Genomic DNA, 14791 nt, shown 5'->3' with positions numbered 1-14791 from the left:
AATTTGGAGTGAAAGGTGAGAGGGCCTGGTAAAGACTGGATATCAGTCATTTAAACTAAAAGGAAGTTTAGGGCCTCCTCATTATCGGAACTAACAAAAAAGTGTACAATTAAGTAGGAGGAAATCAAGAGAGCACTGTGTCAAGGATGTCAAGAAAAAGGAATGTTGCAAGAAGAAAGTCCTGGTTGGTTTTGTTGGTTGAGTAAGATGAAGATGGGAATATGACTATTAATATTAAATTTGACATCAACCTTGTGCATGGGTAACAAACAAATGTACTTTCAATGAAGGGGTGGGAATGTTCATTTTTTTAAATTTAAATTTATTTTAATTGGAGGCTAATTACTTTGCAATACTGTATTGGTTTTGCCATACATCAACATGAATCCGCCACAGGTGTACAGTACATGTGTTCCCAATCCTGAACTCCCCCACCTCCCTCCCCATACCATCCCTCTGGGTCATCCCAGTGTACCAGCCCCAGGCATCCTGTATCCTGCATCAAACCTAGACTGGCGATTCATTTCTTATATGATATTATACAGGTTTCAATGCCATTCTCCCAAATCATCCCACCCTCTCCCTCTCCCACAGAGTCCAAAAGACTGTTCCATACATCTGTGTCTCTTTTGCTGTCTCGCATTAAACAGAGAATGCAAGGCGAACATGTAATGTGAGGAAGTAGAGACAGCAACTACAGATTGAACTTTCAAAAAGATGTTAGAAAACAGCAGACAGAATCAGGAGCATATAAAATAGGAAAACAAATCTTTTCCTAAATCCATAGTGCATTTAGAAAAGCAGATAGTGTACATTATGCAGAGAAACTACTTAAAAATTCCAAATGGTAGGGGTTTTATGTACTATATTATCAGATTAAAACAAAATTAAAACTATAATTTTAAGTATAAACAAAAAAAGCTTAACTACTCACAAACTGAGCAATATAATCGGTGAGGTCAAGTTCCAGGTGGAGAGTGACAATGGTAGCATAATTTTTCTTAATATCCCTTAGTTTCTACATTGGGCTTCCCTGATGGCTCAGACGGTAAAGCATTTGCCTACAGTGCGGGAGACCAGGGTTCGATTCCTGGTTTGGGAAGACACCCTGGAGAAGGAAATGGCAACCCACTCCAGTACTCTTGCCTGGAAAATTCCATGAACTGAGGAGCCTGGTAGGCTACAGTCCATGGGGTCGCAAAGAGTCAGACATGACTGAGTGACTTCACTTCAGAAAGGAAAAATTCAGTATCTATCTATCTGCCCATTACCTATCTATATCAAGGAAATTTCAAAAAAAAAAAAAGAAGAAGAAGAAAATAACAACACAGTTAAATGAGAAATTCTCATCCTCTTGATTGCTGAAACATGAACAGGTACTGATAAGCCACAGCACAAGGTACATATGGTACGAGAGTCCACGTGGGAGTAAGAAGAGAATCAACAAGATAATCCAAAAGACATTCACTGAACCAGGCAGGCCAATTTGAATACAGGAAGTAAAAACTGAAGTGGTTTTGCCTAGTCCAAGAGCATATGAGTGCAAAGGGTCTTCGAGAAGTTCCAAAAAAGGCTAGAACAGCTTGGGACACATGAATTTTCAAAAGCAACCACTCAAATCTCTATTCCAAGACAGACCCCATATTGAGGAAAAACTGTTGGAAGTGAAATCCAAATTGAGCAGAGCAGGGAAAATGGAAACAAAGGAAAAAAAGGTCCAACTCTGGGAGAGGAACAGAGCCTGGAAATCTTTAAAAACCAAGTGATATATATTGGGAGGAGGGAAAAAAGTCATATATATATATATACACATATATATATATACATACACACATACATGGGCTTCCCTCATTGCTGAGACAGTAAGGAATCCACCTGCAATGCAGGAGGCCCAGGTGCGATCCCTGGGTTGGAAAGATCCTCTGGAGAAGGGAATGTCTACCCACTTCAGTATTCTTGCCTGGAGAATTCCATGGACAGAGGAGCCTGGTGGCCTACAGTCCATAGAGTTGCAAGAGTCGGACACGACTGAGCAACTAATACTGCCACTAAATATTTGTATATGTAGTGTTAGCTATCATCACTCTGACTCTTTAATCTACAAAGGGTTTTGTATTCCTTCCAGATAAGTAATGCAAAAACACTGGTTATAGCCAACAGTGTTAACATAAATTTAGGATGGCAAAGCACATGACTCAGGCTGGTACTGCAGAATTTTATTATTGCTTTTTGCCCTTTCTAGGTCCATATAGCTAAGTAACTTCGAAGAAAAAAAAATCATGTTTCGAGGCAAGTAAGCAAAACACAGACACACATGAAAATACCTTCCTGAATTTCCCCAAAGAATATTTGCAAAAAGAAAGCAGACAAGGGAGGCATCTACAAGCTACAATAATGAACTAAAGCACTAACACATTTGGAAACTTGTATTATCTATCTGTAACTAATCTGTTAACATAATCGTGCTGAAGAAAAAGTGTGGATGGCACAAGCAGTCTCTATACTTAGCATGCCATCTGGGTTCTAAGGACTTAAGCTGAACAGCGTTTGATATTGGTTGTTCACACAGAAAGTCAGTATTACAATGGGTGTTGCAAATCTCTTTCATTGTTTCTCCACCTGGGATTTTCTAAGAAGTTCCACAGGAGATAGCCTTTGAAAGATACTATGTCAGCAGGTCCAGCATCAGGCACAGGTGTAAAAATGGAAGGCAGATACCAGGAGATTTGGTTGCACTGGTGAACAAGGCCAAGCAAATACTAACTCAAGCAGATTCCCTCTCAAGATACCCACTCTGGAGAGTTAACGTATTCAGCCATCAAAATATTTCACTGAAAATCTATTATAATCTGGGCACCATGTCAGATTCTTGGATATATCAGTGAAAAAAAAGATTCTTAGTGGTTGTAGCAGATGTAGACAAAAACAGTAATAACAATTGTAAATTATATACTGTGATAGAATTTAGTGATTCTAATGGTGTAAAAAAACCCTAAATGTACCCTATTTTCCATATAAATGTACATGGTTATCTAAAAATAGGCAGGAATACTGAGAACAGATAGGAGAAAAGGGCAGGAGTAGCAGAAAGAAATGATACGAGCATTAGTTGCAAATGTAGCTGACTATTCTCACTATTTCTCTACCTAGGAAGAGTATCCAGCAACTCCAGGTCCCTTCCAAAGAAATCGGAAGACCTACAGAAAAAGAACTAAATACAGAGAAATGAAGAACCGTTCTAAGTGATACTGGCAACTGGTCTTCATATGATATTGGTTGATAGGGCTAGCTCCTTATCATCTAAATTTCACCTCAAACACACTGCTCTAAGACACTTGGTTAAAGTAGCTGCCCTCTCCCTTATTCTATACTGTTATGTGAACCTACTTCTTTTATAAATATCTCATTCTGAAATTATTTGATTTATTGGTTGATGGTTGATTATTAGTTAAAATATCTTTCCCCACTAAAATGTAAATTCCTATACAGGATGCTTGGGGCTGGTGCACGGGGATGATCCAGAGAGATGATATGGGGTGGGAGGTGGGAGGGGGGTTCAGGATTGGGAACTCATGTACACCCGTGGCGGATTCATGTCAATGTATGGCAAAACCAATACAGTATTGTAAAGTAAAATAAAGTAAGAATAAAAATTAAAAAAAAATAAAATAAAATGTAAATTCCTTGAGAATATGAGCCTTGTTCATATTGTCTGTGCCACTCTTCTGCTACCTAGAACACTATTTGATACACAGTACATAGTAAGCATTTAATTTTTAAAAAATCTGCTAAATAAATAAATAACATCAAAATTTAGCATATAATAAATCCTTATTAACAGCCATGAAAGGAAGGAGGAACAGATATTATTCTTCAAAACATTTTAAAAAATTATTTATTTGATATTCCTTTATAAATCAATAAATATATAGACTATACCTTCAAATTTCAGATCATAAAATAGTATTAACTCTTAGAAAATTTATATAGAGTTCAGATGTTCAAAAAAAATTGCATCTGAATAAAATGTTTGCATTTATAATCACAGAAAAAATTCATATCTACTATTTATAATTTTACCTACATATAAATAAAATATTTTGAAACCAAGATAGCAGAAATAGTTTCTCAATATGTATTTTACCTCAGTTCTTAATTTCAACAATAAACATTTTTAACTAGGTTTGTCTTCCAGGAATTTCTTTCAGAAGATGACTTAGTTCAGACTACAGTCATCTCATCTAAACTATATGGTATTGCCTGAAATATTACTTTTTAATCAAGTGATCTTTCAGAGTGGTCTTTTGATCACTTAGCTAATATTATTTAGACAACAGTGAGACAAATTATAACAACAAAAGCAATACTATAGTCATAGTTTCCCTGAAAGTGTATCTCTAGAGGATATGGGACACTTCTGACTCTAAAATCTCTGTCTAATAAGAAAGACTTGGCTATAACATGGCTCTTTACAGATAATCAATATGTTCCAATTTGGTTTTGTGGTCATTACTATGAAAAATATGAAAAGTTTACTTAAGTTGAATTTAAACTTAGTTTTAATACTTTAACCAACAAAATGTATCTCTGAAATTCTCTTTTCTTTAATGATTTTTTTTCAAGTTATCTAATAATTATTCAAAGAAAATTATTTAAAAATCAGGAAGACAATTAAAGTTTCACAATATTCTCATCTTCTTCATGCTTTTAAAGTGTCCCAAATGACTGATAAACTGGAATGCTAAATATCACAGTTAGCTGAAACTATAGCAACAAAAATAATACATTTTGTCCATTTAATCTTAAATGTAAATTCATACAGAAAACATGTCCAAAATCTAAAACCTGCTTTAATATATGCTGTATTTTTCATTAACAACAATAATGATCAACACCTTGAATATATGATTTGATGAAAAAGTTGCATTAAGTGTGCTTGGAATAGAGAAGTAGATTAATAGTTTGATATTTACCACAAAATGTCAGATTTTATAAGACAAGAAAAAATGTTCTTATTATGAAGGACAAATTGGTATGTTTGTGCAAAATGTCAGCTTGCTATAAATTCTGATATAATATTGAGACATAAAAAAGTGAAAATATGAAGAGATGTGTTAAAATGATTAAATTCATCTAACGAACTGAAAGTAAAAGAGAGGTTCTTCAAATGACTATTTGGATTATAGTCCTTCAAAATGATGACATAAAAGCAGAGTTAAGTAATCCAAGTTAGTCATCGAGTCATATCTCAAAGACAACTGGGCTTGTTTCAGCAAGCATTTCAAAATCATATTAGGTCTATCTCTGCATTTTTAAAAATAAAGTACAATGGTGCTTAAATTAACTATTACTGAATAAGCTCAACTAAGATAATCTATTTGAGATATTAATAAGCATAAATTTCTTATAGATAACTAATATACTGCTTATTGATAATATAAATAATAATATAAATTTATATCATTTCTTTTTTAAAATGCAGTTAAATAAAAAATGGATGATTTTTAAAATAAAATAAAATGTATGATGAACAAACATACTGGCCAATTCTGCATAAATACTATACAAATTACTCTGTGATTATAAAACCTTGAATGTTGTCTATAAAAGTTTAATGAGTTTAATTCTTCTTAGAGGAAATACATGCCTTAAGGAAGGCACTTATAACTTTCCTCCTGGTTTAACATAAAAACCTAACTGTCTTCAATCTCATAAGTTTCTGGTCATCCTTTACCCAGCCTACAAAATGTTCTGTATTTGAAATGGAAGGACTTTCCCATAATTCTACTCCTCAGGATGCTTCACTCCCCCACTTAAATATCCTCACTGTTTTTCCACCACTTTTATCTTGAACTCCAACTTCCTTAACATAGAAGCAATGATCCCCAAATAGTGGCCCTTGCTTCTCTCTACGTAGAGCACTGACTCGGCTGGGATCACACTGTGCACATTACCAACCTCTGCGCTTTGTTCACCACGAACTGTTTCCTCCTGCGCTAACACCTTCTTCTCTTGAGTAACTCCTATCCAAATGATCCGCTTCCTGCCACGTCCAGATCCTGTACAGTAGCCCTCAACTGTATGCCTGTTGTTCCTGCCATACACTTTTATTGTGGTACTACTAAAATACTAACATTTATTAAAGTGCTTACCATTGCCCAGGCACTATGCAGAGTGTTTTTTACACACTAGTTTATTTAATCCTCAGAATAAGCCAATAAAGTAGGTAATGTTATTAAACTCATCTTACAGATAAGAAAATAAAGGTTTATAGATTACTCAGGCAACAAGCAGTCGAGGTAAAATGGAAACCAATGCATTCTGAAGCTAGTTCTTAAGTTCCATACTTTCCTAGCAAGAATCAATCAGAGTGCGCTGCAATAATTAGCACAGCTGTGTTCTCTTTCCATTCAACTTCAAGATATTTGAAGTTAAGTATTACAATGTTGAGCAAAACACTTCTAGCAAATAGCAAAGAGCCTAGTGTTTTTACTTATATGTCTTTGTGTACTTAGTCGCTTAGTTGTGTCTGACTCTTCGCAATCCCATAAACTGTAGCCCACCAGGCTCCTCTGTCCATGGGATTCTCCAGGCAAGAATGCTGGAGTAGGTTGCCATTTCCTCCTCCAGGGGATCTTAGCAACCCAGGGATGGAACCCAGGCTTCCCACGTTGCAGGTGGATTCTTTACCATGTGATGCACCAGGGAGTGAATGAATTGCAGTAACTTCTAGAGATTTGCAACTTAATGCTCTAAATAGAAAGTCTCAAAACAGTTTCATTTTACTGAAGGTCAAGCTGTTCAGAAAAACGATCAGTTTTAAATCAAGAGTAGTCAGTAAAAACACATAGAGCTTTAAATCTACATATTCAGAGAGTAAATTTTCTGTAAGTTAAAGGATATTATCGTTTCAAAAACAGTATTAAGTGTTAAAAAATGAAACCAAACCATTAAAATGAAAAGATAAAGTTTTGTATTTGTAATGCTACGTGTTCCTGATTATCGTATTAGCATATTTATGAGGTATTCTTCAAGTATCAGGCTTAAATTCAAAGATATAAAGCTGCAAGAGTAACGGCTAATATAGAAGTCTATATGCAGTTTATGTTTATAACACTACCTTCTATAAATTATCGTTTCTCCCCCCCCCCAACCTAGCTTCTCTCCTATAATTTAAGAGGTGAAAAGGGACCTTCCTTTTATAAAGTGATATTCACCAACCCTTCACCATTCAGTTCTGCCTCTAAAACTTCAAAAACAGGTTTACATCTAAACCCTAAAGAAGCAAATGTAGCCACAGTCTTACTAAACCATGTGATACTTGCAAAATGTCATTTTCTCCATACATATATACTTCTACTAAATAAGTGATTGAACCATCTGCATTCAAAAAGGCATTAATAGTTGCTAAAGAAACAATGAAAGTTATAAAATTTCAAAGAAAAAAATATTTTCTATACACATCTAATTTTGACACTTTGAAGGTTAATTCTTATTCTCCCCTCCATTAAATTTAGACTAATGGATCAGAATGCAGTGAATAAGGTGCTTTCCATAAGAAAGTGTTTTTAAAACCAATTTAGTAGGTCCCCACAACTGTTCTATTCCATTGCATTGTTCATTTAAGAAAGTCTTCTTCAAGCAATAAATGCTGGAGAGGGTGTGGAGAAAAGGGAACCCTCTTACACTGTTGGTGGGAATGCAAACTAGTACAGCCACTATGGAGAGCACTGTGGAGATTCCTTAAAAAACTGGAACTAGAACTGCCATATGACCCAGCAATCCCACTGCTGGGCATACACACTGAGGAAACCAGAATTGAAAGAGACATGAGTACCCCAGTGTTTATTGCAGCACTGTTTATAATAGACAGGACATGGAAGCAACCTAGATGTCCATCAGCAGATGAATGGATAAGAAAGCTGTGGTACATATACACAATGGAGTATTACTCAGCCATTAAAAAGAATACATTTGAATCAGTTCTAATGAGGTGGATGAAACTGGAGCTGATTATACAGAGTGAAGTAAGCCAGAAAGAAAAACACCAATACAGTATACTAACACATATATATGGAATTTAGAAAGATGATAGTGATGACCCTGTATGTGAGACAGCAAAAGAGACACAGATGTATAGAACAGTCTTTTGTACTCTGTGGGAGAGGGAGAGGGTGGGATGATTTGGGAGAATGGCATTGAAACATGTATAATATCATATAAGAAATGAATCACCAGTCCAGGTTCGATGCAGGATACAGGATGCTTGGGGATGGTGCACTGGGACAACCCAGAGGGATGGTATGGGGAGGGAGGAGGGTGGGGGGTTCAGGATGGGGAACACATGTACACCCGTGGCGGATTCATGTTGATGTATGGCAAAACCAATACAATGTTGTAAAATAACTAGCCTCCAATTAAAATAAACAAATTTAAATTAAAAAAAAAAGAATGTCTTATCTCTCCTTGCTAGTCTCTGGAACTCTACATTCAGTTGATTATATCTTTCCCTTTCTCCCTTGCCTTTTCCTTCTCTTCCTCTTAGATGAATAATACAAAGAAAGAGAGGAAAACAACAGAATGAGGAAAGACCAGATATTTCTTCAAGAAAATTGGAGATATCAATGGAACATTTCATGCAAGGATGCATATGATAAAGGACAGAAACACTAAGGACCTAATAAAAGCAGAAGAGATTAAGAAGTGCCAAGAATACACAGGAATTAAAGGTCTTAATAACTCAGATAATCATGACGATATGGTCACTCACCCAAAGCCAGACATACTGGAACATGAAGTCAAGTGGGAAAGCACTGAAAGTGAAAAGTGAAAGTGAAGTCGCTCAGTAGTATCTGACTCTTTGCAAACGCATGGACTTTAGCCTACCAGGCTCCTCTTTCCATGGTATTTTTCCCAGCCACGCGTACTGGAGCAGGTTGCCATTTCCTTCTCCAGGGGATCTTCCCAACCCAGGGATTGAACCCACATCTCCCCTATTGTGGGGAGATGCTTTACCATCTGAGCCACCAGGGAAAGCATTACTATGAACAAAGCTAGTGGAGGTGACAGAATCCCAGCTGAGCTATTTAAAATGCTACAAGATGATGCTCTTAAAATGCTGTACTCAATATGCCAGCAAATATGGAAAACTCAGCAGTGGCCATACAACTAGAAATGGTCAGTTTTCATCCCAGCTCCAAAGCAGAGCAATGCCAAAGAATGTACAAACTACTGTACAATTGCACTCATTTCACATGCCAGCAAGGTAATGCTCAAAATAGTTCAAGCTAGTTCACCTTTAGCAGTAGGAGAACCAAGAACTTCCAGATGTACAAGCTGGGTTTTAAAAAAGGCAGAGGAACCAGAGATCAAACGGCCAACATTCATTGGATCATGGAGAAAGCAAAGAAATTCCAGAAAAACATCTACTTCATTGACTACACTAAAACCTTTGACTGTGTAGATCACAACAAACTGTAGAAAATTCTTAAAGACATGAGATTACCAGACCACCTTAACCTGTCTCCTGAGAAACCTCTATTGAGGTCAAGAACCAATAGTTAGAATTGCACATGGAACAACTATCTGGTTCAAAATTGGGAAAGGAGTACATCAAGGTTGAATATTCTCACCGTGTTTATTTAACTTACATACAGAGTACATCATGCGAAATGTTAGGATAAAAGACAAAGAAGGGTGAATGCAGAAGAATTGATGCTTTTGAATTGTGGTGCTGCAAAAGACTCTTGAGAGTCCCTTGGACTGCAGGGAGAACAAACCAGTCAATCACAAAGGAAATCAATCCTGAATATTCACTGGAAGGACTGATCCTAAAGCTAAAGCTTCAATATTTTGGTCACCTGATGTGAAGAGTCAACTCACTGGAAAAGACCCTGATGCTGGGAAAGATTGAGGCAGGAGAAGAAGCCGGTGCCATAGGATGATATGCTTGGATGACATCACTGACTCAATGCACAGGAGTTTGAGCAGGCTCTGGGTGATAGTGAAGGACAGGGAAGCCTGGCATGCTACAGGGCATGGGGTTGTAAAGAGTCAGAGACGACTCACTGACTGAACTGCAATAACTTTTTTAAAACTTCAAATTTCAGCTATGTTCATTGAAAGGTGTATGATAGAATAAAAATTTATTTTAGTTTTAAAATTAATAATGGAGATTACATAGAAACAAATTTTTTCTTTTTTATATAAAAATATTACAGTCTATAAGATCAAATTATGAGTGTAAGTATCAGAAAATATTTATTAGGTTATGTGAATATTTAACTTATATGCAGAGTACATCATGCGAAGTGCCAGGCTGGATGAAGCACAAGCTGGAATCAAGATTGTCAGGAAAAATATCAATAACCTCAGATATGCAGATAATACCACTCTTATGGCAGAAAGAGAGGAGTAATTAAACTAAACTTTAACCTCTTGATGAAGGTGAAAGAGATGAGTGAAAAAGTTGGTTTAAAACTCAATATTCAAAAAAACAAAAATCAAGGCATCTGGTCCCATCACTCCATGGAAAATAGATGGGGAAACAATGGAAACAGTAACAGGCCTTATTTTCGGGGGCTCCAAAATCACTGCAGATGGTGACTACAGCCATGAAATTAAAAATCACTTTCTCCTTGGAAGAAAAGCTATGACAAACCTAGACAGTAGAGACACTGCTTTGCCTACAAAGGTCCATATAGTTAAAGCTAAGGCTTTTCCAGTAGTCATGTATGTATGTGAATGTTGGACCATAAAGAAGGCTGAACAACGAAGAATTAATGCTTTTGAACTGTGGTTCTGGAGAAGACTCTTTAGAGTCCCTTGGACTGAAGAAAGATCAAATCAGTCAAATCTAAGGGAAATCAATCTTGAATATTCATTAGAAGGACTGATGCTGAAGTTGAAGCTCCAGGAATTTGGCCACCTGATGCGAAGAACTGACTCGTTGGAAAAGACCTTCATGTTGGGAAAGATTTAAGGCAGCAGGAAAAGGGGATTACAGAGGGTGAAATGGTTGCGTGGCATCACTGACTCAATGGGTATGAGTTTGAGCATGCTCTGGGAGATGGTGAAGGACAGGGAAGCCTGGTATGCTGCAGTCCATGGAGAAGACTCTTGAGAGACCCTTGGACTGCAAGGAGATCCAACCAGTCCATTCTGAAGGAGATTAGCCCTGGGATTTCTTTGGAAGGAATGACGCTAAAGCTGAAACTCCAGTACTCTGGCCACCTCATGCGAAGAGTTGACTCATTGGAAAAGACTCTGATGCTGGGAGGGATTGGGGGCAGGAGGAGAAGGGGATGACGGAGAATGAGATGGCTGGATGGCATCACGGACTCAATGGACGTGAGTCTGAGTGAACTCTGGGAGTTGGTGATGGATAGGGAGGCCTGGCAATTCATGGGGTCGCAAAGAGTCCGACATGACTGAGCGACTGAACTGAACTGAACTGAACTGAACTGATGGGATCTCATAGAGTCCGACATGACTGAGCGACTGAACTGAACTGAACTGAACTGAACTGATGGGGTCTCATAAGAGTCAGACATGACTGAGCGACTGAACAACAATGAATATTTAGACAGAATGCATTAAAAATCTTAACAGATTAATTAAACATCAAAGGAAAAGTAATGACTTTTAAAAATACTACTATAAAGAAGTTGGAAAATTTCTTAGAAATATTTTACAAATGAAAAGATTGAAAATGTTCTTTATAAGCCATATTTTTAGAAAAATATTTTACACGTAAGGTATTATATCTAATTGAAACTATTTTGTTGGTTATAAAAAACAGCATTGGTAGTAATATTTCATATAAGGACTCACCAAAACTCTGCAGAGAACAACTTAGTACATATTTTGTGATTTCTGAGCAATATGGTCTCATTTTTACTACTCAACTCTGATATTATAGCATAAACTTGATATATCTTCTGTCTCTGAATCTCTAGAGCATTTATACCCATCATAACCAATCTTATTTTGTCACTGTCATAAAAATTTTCCATTCCTCTCTGTAAGAATATATTCCTTAAATATTATTAGATTTAGTCCTCACATAGACATTTTCTGATTATCAGAACTGATATATTAGTTGAGTAACTAATAAAATTAACAATTTCCAATGCTATTTCTTGAAATTGTGCTAACAGTTTTAATGAAAGAAGAATCTTAAAAGGAAAGGTTTATTTGAAAATATATATAACAAATTGGTGATGAACAGGGAGGCCTGGTGTGCTGCGATTCAGGGGGTCGCAAAGCGTTGGACAAGACTGAGCGACTGAACTGAACTGATAACAAATTCCTCAAGTCTTTAACAACTTCAGTTCAGTTCAGTTAGTCATGCTTGACTCTTTGCAACCCTATGAACCGCAGCACACCAAGCCTCCCTGTCCATCATCAATTCCCAGAGTTCACTCAAACCCATGTCCATCACGTTGGTAATGCCATCCTACCATCTCATCCTCTGTCGTCACCTTCTCCTCCTCCCCTCAATCTTTCCCAACATCAGGGCCTTTTCAAATGAGTCAGCTCTTCGCATCAGGTGGCCAAAGTACTGGAGTTTCAGCTTCAACATCAATCCTTCCAATGAACACCCAGGACTGATCTCCTATAGGATGCACTGGTTGGCTCTCCTTGCAGTGCAAGGGACTGTCAAGAGTCTTCTCCAACACCACAGTTGAAAAGCATCAATTCTTTGGTGCACAGCTTTCTTTATAGTCCAACTCTCACATCCATACATGACCACTGGAAAAACCATAGCCTTGACTAGACAGACCTTTGTTGACAAAGTAATATCTCTGCTTTTTAATATGCTATCTAGGCTGGTCATAACTTTCCTTCCAAGGAGTAAGTGTCTTTTAATAGTCATGGCTGCAGTCACGATCTGCAGTGATTTTGGAGCCGAGAAAAATAAAGTCTGACACTGTTTCCACTCTTTCCCCACCTATTTGCCATGAAGTGATGAGACTGGATGCTGTGATCTTAGTTTTCTGAATGTTGAGCTTTAAGCCAACTTTTTCACTCTCCTCTTTCACTTTCATCAAGAGGCTCTTTAGTTCTTCTTCACTTTCTGCCATAAGGGTGGTGTCATCTGGATATCTGAGGTTATTGATATTTCTTCTGGCAATGTTGATTCCAGCCTGTGCTTCCTCCAGCCCAGCGTATTTCATGATGTACTCTGCATAGAAGTTAAATAAACAGGGTGACAATATACAGCCTCGACATACTCCTTTTCCTATTTGGAACCAGTCTGTTGTTCCATGTCCAGGAACCTGTCCTGCACACAGGTTTCTCAAGCGGCAGGTCAGGTGGTCTGGTATTCCCATCTCTTTCAGAATTTTCCCCAGTTTATTGTGATCCATACAGTCAAAGGCTTTGGCATAGTCAATAAAGCAGAAATAGATGTTTTTCTGGAACTCTCTTGCTTTTTTGATGATCCAGCAGATGTTGGCAATTTGATCTCTGGTTCCTCTGCCTTTTCGAAAACCAGCTTGAACATCTGGAAGTTCACGGTTCACGTACTGCTGAAGCCTGGCTCGGAGAATTTTGAGCATTACTTTACTAGCGTGTGAGATGAGTCAATTATGTGGTAATTTGAGCATTCTTTGGCATTGCCTTTGTTTGGGATTGGAATGAAAATTGACCTTTTCCCATTTGGAAGACAATAATAACAACAGCAAATAATCATAATAATGCTATTATTATATGTCCTTTGAGTTAATTTGGGAAAAATTATACAAGGACATCTTTATTATTTAGGTTTTCCCAGTAGCTCATCCAGTAAAGAATCCACCTTCAATGGCAGGAGACCCCAGCTCAATGCCTGGGACAGAAGATCCCCTGGACAAGGGATAGGCTAACCAATCCAGTATTCTTGGGCTTCCCTGGTGGCTTACTGGGTAAAGAATCTATTTGCAATGCAAGAGGCCTGGGCTCATCCCTGGGTTGGGAAGATCCCCTGGAGGACATGACAACCCATTCCAAGATTCTTGCCTGGAGAATCCCCAAGGACAGAGGAGGCTGTCCATGGGGTCACAAAGAGTTGGATACAACTGAACAACTAAGTATGTCTTTATTAATACACATGTTATAACTTTTACTTTCACACCATATACACAAGGTAAAACTTCCTGTAGGCTCTAATCCCTGTTTGTCAAGTAGCTAGCATCTTCTTCTGTGCTCAAATGACTCATGTCTATGTTCAAAATACTAACAGACTTGTGATAAAAATTTACAAACATCAACATTAGGATTCTGTTCTTTTTCTCTTTGGTTCTATATAACTTAACCATTATTTGTAAGAGGATATCACCTAGTGTACTATGGAAATTAGATTTGCAAATTAAAGAATGATTCCTACCATCATTCTCATTAAAAAAATCAAATCTAAATTATGACATCAGTTTGCAGATTGACTTAATAGTGAATTACCAAATTCCATTTACTCAGAAACAGGTAATTTAGATTCAATCTAATTTAATTTAATTTAAATGGTGATATGTAAGTGTTGATGAGCAGCATTACTGCAAGAGAATACAAAGTACTTAAGTTCAATGCACTCTTTCTGTTTTTAAGGTATTAGCATTGCAGTTATAGTAGTATTTTTTTTTTCTTTTTTTATTGTCAAGATTCAATTGCATGGCATTACAAGTAATAAAGAATAAGGGTTAACAAAATAAAATCTCCCCCAAGAACCTGATGCAAATCAACTGAACAGCATGATTCCTAACATTACCAAAGAAAAAATTTTCCTGTTTAATTACTACATCATTGGTATATGAAT

General features: G+C 37.0%; 1 protein-coding gene across 1 annotated transcript in view; it reads right to left on the bottom strand.

Annotated features, from left to right (window-relative positions):
* ATRNL1 (attractin like 1) overlaps positions 1-14791 on the bottom strand; it is a 785280-nt gene that overhangs the window by 455624 nt on the left and 314865 nt on the right. The window lies entirely within an intron of this gene.

The sequence above is a fragment of the Capricornis sumatraensis genome, chromosome 23, assembly GCF_032405125.1.
Source record: "Capricornis sumatraensis isolate serow.1 chromosome 23, serow.2, whole genome shotgun sequence".
Taxonomy (NCBI): Eukaryota; Metazoa; Chordata; class Mammalia; order Artiodactyla; family Bovidae; genus Capricornis; species Capricornis sumatraensis.
Note: the sequence above shows the minus strand (reverse complement) of the source record. Positions and strands in the feature narration are given on the sequence as shown.